Here is a 5721-nt window from a genome sequence, read left to right on the forward strand (position 1 = left end):
AGTAGGTAAATGGCAGGGCAGGTTCGCCTGCCAGACTTACCCCCCTGAGAAGTTGTTCTAGCTCGTCCTTCGCCTCCGGACTCCCCAGTCGCACCATGAATTCCCCCACAAACTGTTCTACACCATCCAGGTTCCTACAGTGCTTATCCAGTTTGAGCTGCACCCATTGATGGGCCGGTCCAAAGAACCGGGACCACATGAATCGGAGCCATTGCTTCTCCTCTGGCTTAGGGTCTAACAGGCTGGTGAAATAGTATTGACAGTCTACCAGAAAATATTCAGGGGCACCGAAAAATCCATCAAATGGATCAGGCTCCATAAATGTCCATTGTAGGAAGTGGACGGAGTCCATAGCGGGGAAGGTTGGCGTCGACATCCGGGTTCTGAGTCTCCTCCGTTCTCCTGCTGCATCCATGTTTTGGTGGAAGATTCTGTCACGAATCGTGATGGAGCAGAGATAGGACGGATGCAAGTGCTGGATGAACAGTTGTTTATTAGAAAGAGAGACAGGCAGACAAATCCAAAATGTGATCCAAAACGTAATCCACAAACATGCAAGAGGTCAGGCGATTGGCAAACAGGCATACACGGGGCAAGGCAGGAATCTAGGTCGATAAACAATACAAGAAATGAACTATGACGAAGGGCTGGAAGCGGATAATCCAGCGTGAACTAACTCTAAACATGGACCGTGACTATGACTATGACTATGACTATGACTATGATACGAGCTAAACTAACTCTAAATATGGACCGTGACTATGACTATGACTATGACTATGACTATGACCTAAACTAACTCTAAACATGGACCGTGACTATGAATACGCTACGAACTAAACTAACTCTAAAGTATTAATCTTCCGCGTTGTGTGCTGGGAGGCGCGCGGTATATATGCGGATATGATCAGCGTCTAAACCGCTAGCAGCTGAGAGCAATTCAGACCCACGTGAAATCGCAGCCAGTGACAGAACAGGTAGGAGACATGACAGAAACATAAACAAAACACACGTGTCCAGATGTCATTACAGTCAACAACGGAAAAGCAGGTGCTCGCGCATTCGCGCTTAGAGCACGCTGCTTCAAGGGGGAATCGTGACAAGATGCCAGATTTTAATATTCAGCTAAAGAAAATGTAAGTCTATGTTTGTATGTTTCCACTGCTTGCTTTTACACTGGACATTTTTTTTTTTCTTACAATAGTGTTCCTACAACAAAATGTTTGCTTGCTCTTCACACTAAAATTTTAGATTATTTGTATTATGTGGGAATTTGTAGAAATACAAATTTATAAACTTTCATTGAATGAATGTGATTGATCCAAATTTATTTTTTAGATCATCTTGTTTTCAAGGGGGTCCTTATAAATATAAACAAAAGTAATACATAAATATATAAATAAATAAGCAAAAAAAAAGAAAGAAAAAAAGAAAAAAAGAAAAACAATACTGTAAAGAGAAACCATTAGCAATTCTACAAACACACTACAAATAAGATAAGCAACACACAGACGTCAAAGAAATAAGAAATTAGTGAACACAACCACTAAATGGCCACAGAAAGGCCACAAACAAATTAACAGATGTTTTCCCAGCAATGATATAATATTTTATATATATATATTTATATATATATATATAGCATCATCTGAAGCATATACGATGTGTCTAAAATAAGAAAACAAACTATTTTTAAACATGTAAAATGATGTCAAGGATCGTATATTTGAAGGTAAATTATTCCAATCCATGGTAGCCTTATACATAAATGCTTTCTTTCCAATTACTTTTTACCAACTGTAGGAATGGAAAAGAAATATTGTGTAAAGTGCCTCAGTTGATATATTGAGGAATATGATACCAAAAACTTTAGTAAATTACATGGATAGTTAAAATGTAAACATTTGAAGATAAATTGCAACCAGTGAATGGACTTTCTTATGTTAAGTGGAGATATAAATCAGCAAGTTAATCACTGACTACACCAAGTTTTGTATTGAAGAAGACTAAATGTGAATGCAGAATGCAGATCCACATGCTCATGTCTGGAAAACTTTTTTTTTTGCTTGCACACACACACACACACACACACACACACACACACACACACACACACACACACACACACAGAGGTATGATAGGAACATGCCAAGGTGATTTTCTAGTTCAGGTGCCCAAAATCCATAAAATACACCCAAAGAAATTCAGGTAGCAAAATACTTGTCCAGTGTTGTGTGAAGAGAAAACATAATCCAATATTTAGGTACTTCTTCAAATTTCTGGTGTTTCTATTAGTTGTTGTTTTTTTTTACACAAATTCAACATTTCACCATAGAGGGATCTGCCCTAGAGGGATCTAAAAGTCATTCTAACTTAATTTTGCAATGGATTTGTAGGAATTTTTAAGTGCAAATGCACGAGGAGTACTAACTTTAGTACTATCTTTAACTACAAAAACTTCATGAATTTTCAATTGAAAAATGTCCAAAGGCCAAGTAAAATTAAACAAAGTTGGATAATTTCTAGGTAATTTCATAGGTTTAGAAGTCGATTGCAAAGACCAGATCAGAAAGAGAAACAGATGCAGATCTGCTCTACTATGAACACCAATCCACAGAGGCAAAGTTTAATAGAAATCCAGTCTTAAAAAAGTTATAATATGCGCAAGTGGGTGAATTTGTATGTGCATAAGGGCAGTTTGCAATCTACATAAATGAGGAAGATTACCCTGACAAATTTGTATCTGACACCTTTGGGAGTTAAGGGCAAACAAAAGTCTATGAGGCTGGAGCAGCACAGTTCACAACACATGAGTCCTCATCAGGTTATTTAATAAATGAGTCCTCTAAAGAAATAGTCTACTTTAAAAATCCTTGACACAGTCCAGTACTTTGACAGATGATACTTTACTAATTTGTGTGTGTGTGTGTGTGTGTGTGTGTGTGTGTGTGTGTGTGTGTGTGTGTGTATTGGATGGAGACGATAGCTCAGAATTTCAGCTTTCAATCACTGGAGCTTTGAGCCAATGAAGTAGTATGTGGTTGAATATCTCAGTTTAATGAGACATGTGGAGTTAGGTGAATTAGCATCGCACCCAAAATTTATGTGAGTTAATATTTATCATGACACGGAATGTTTTAAAAGCTTATACTACTAAGAGGGTTTATTAAATAAACTGTGTTGGAGTGTAAATTATTTTAGTATTTAACATTTTAAATTATGGTTTACATAGCATAGTGTTCTCAGTAATTAGCTAGTGTTAGTTAGCTAATGATTATTCTAGCTTGTTAGCTAGCTCAGCCTTGATGAGGCATTTAAATGCATCAGTCCATTTATTTTACTAATGCTAGATTGTCTATTAATATTTAATGCACCTTCTATATAGATACCTTCAGAATTTGTGAAGATGAGTCTACATTCTGCAATCTGGTATGGAACTGCTTTTTTAATGTATTTTATCACATAGTAAATGTTAAGTCCCCACAATGTACATTGTACTCTACCAGTTTTTGCAAAGGAGTGATTTCAATTGACAATTGAAGTGGTACCCCTCCCCCACTGGGTCCCCACACTGTCTTTTAACATGAAACTTTACAACAGGTCCCCAAACGATGCCTAGTTTAACATGTCTTTTTTTCTACAAATGTCTTCTTTGCTTGGTGTGTTTTAGCCTAAAATACTTTCTACAACTTTACACTGTTCAGCTTAGTTATGATATACCAACATACTTTGGGCTTATTAGTTACTGTTTTGCCCTTTTCAGGTGACAGAAAGTGGAATAGAGGTGGACAGTAATCGTTTGGAGTCAGATGGTTCCTCTAGAGATGATCATCATTGCACCCAACATTCACAGCATGAGTCTTCATTCTGTAATATGGTATGGAATTGCCTTTTTAATATATTTTATAACATAGTAAACGTTAAGTCCCCGCAATGTACATTGTACTACACCAGTGTTTTCAAAGACACTGGGTCCCCACACTGTCTTTTAACATGAAACTTTACACAATACAGTTACATGTGTTTATCTTTGTTTAGCAAAACCCTTGTTTTCTACACATTCAATTTTATTTACTTAATTACTTAATAAATTAGTTAATTGTACTTTTAGGATTAATTGTGATTTGGGGTGGTTTCAGGTGATAAGTATAATAGGTGAAAAAAGTCATCATCTGGAATCTGATCTTACCGCTGGTGATGATCAGCAGCAAAAGTCTGCAGTCTTAGTTCAGAAAGAACATTTTGTTTTTATAGCTTTATGCAGTATGTGCCAAAAGTAGCCTTGCTGGCTTAATAAGAAAAGTTCAAATGTAACCAAAAGGCAAATAATTTTTTCCCCACTTATTTTCCACTAATGTATTTTAAATATGAAATCATTTGAAGTCTCATTACATTTTGTATTCTATCATTTGTTTTTTTTTTTAACTCAGCAGGTGCCAGATGAAACATTTGCTGATGACCAGTATTGTATACCGCAGTCACAAGTGGAAACAAGCACTCCTCAGGTTGAATAAATTGTCACTTTTCTGAATATAAAAAGTGGACCTTTTTAATTAGTACTTAATTCGGTGAAACACCAGATATGATGGGTGTCTATTCCAGTGAAAAGCCTGTGATGTGGGCGGCTCCGAACTAAGTTTTATCTATTGATAGGGCAAGTATGGTGTATGGGAGACGGAATCTTAGCTAGACCTTTCTATAATCTCTAATGGCTTGGTACATGTAGATGACATCTTCACTTGTATAATTGTATCTACAACCACCTAGCAACACCATAGTGACCACATTTTAAGCTCCACAATCACTGTATTCTTCAGAAAATGCACAACCTGTAGTTGTTAATAATAATAATAATAATAATAATAATAATAATAATAATAATAATAATAATAATTTATTATTATTATTATTATTATTATTATGAGGTGTCCTTAATCATTTAGGATGCATTCAAAAAGAGTGCACTTGTTCTGTGTTTAAGTAGATATTGAGCCAGACCTGAAACCATCTACAGAGCTAGCCTAGAAAACCGCATCTGAGCAAGCAACAGAACCAACCAGTACCACATCTGTTCCCAAAGGTATTGTCTGATAAACAAACATGATTGTTTTCATGAAATTGAAAGACATTACATGTTTTGACTAACTTTGTCTTGCATTTGTTCAGGTGTTAAGGTGGTAAAGAAAAAGAGATGGGAGACCAGTGAAGTGAAAGCAGTTGAAAAACATCTGTACAGGTTCATATAAACTTGCACAGCGCCAGGAAAAAAAACATTGTGAGGCCTGTATTAAAGCTGAGCCTGTTGCACTGAAAGGCAGGGATTGGTTGTCCGTTAGGTTCTTTGTAAAAAATAGAATCACTGCCCTTAAAAGGAAAATGTAACCCAGAAAAAGTCTGCATGGTTTCATTTGGTTTTATTTGCACAGATCATTGGTAGTTTTAGTTTATTATTATTATTATTATTATTATTATTATTATTATTATTATTATTATTATTAAGTTTATGGCTGGAATTTTGTATTGTACAATTTTATTTTTTCTACTTTTTTACATTTCATTTGTGAGAAACATTTGTGTGTTAATTAGTAACTGCCTGAAAATACTATCTGTGTGAAAATACTATCTGTTCAAAAATACTGCATTGCAAATGGCAAAATGTTTCAGATTAAAATAAAAGGCATGTTGTTATTCATGTGACTTAATCAATTATCTTGGAAATAT

The 5721-nt window shown here is 35.5% G+C and overlaps 1 long non-coding RNA gene across 3 annotated transcripts; it reads left to right on the forward strand.

The window, feature by feature from the left end:
- The first annotated feature begins 404 nt into the window (after positions 1-404).
- On the forward strand, positions 405-5490 carry LOC108266272 (uncharacterized). Of its 3 annotated transcripts, none has more exons than XR_001812848.3 (6): positions 405-1136; positions 3386-3429; positions 3764-3877; positions 4431-4505; positions 4985-5080; positions 5167-5490. It is a non-coding gene; the product is annotated as an uncharacterized LOC108266272 (long non-coding RNA). The 3 variants fall into 3 exon arrangements; XR_006982616.2 differs by having other exon boundaries at positions 4434-4505; XR_006982617.2 differs by lacking the exon at positions 405-1136 and adding an exon at positions 3017-3105.
- The last annotated feature ends 231 nt before the right edge of the window (positions 5491-5721 follow it).

This window comes from Ictalurus punctatus, chromosome 6 (assembly GCF_001660625.3).
Source record: "Ictalurus punctatus breed USDA103 chromosome 6, Coco_2.0, whole genome shotgun sequence".
Lineage (NCBI taxonomy): Eukaryota > Metazoa > Chordata > Actinopteri > Siluriformes > Ictaluridae > Ictalurus > Ictalurus punctatus.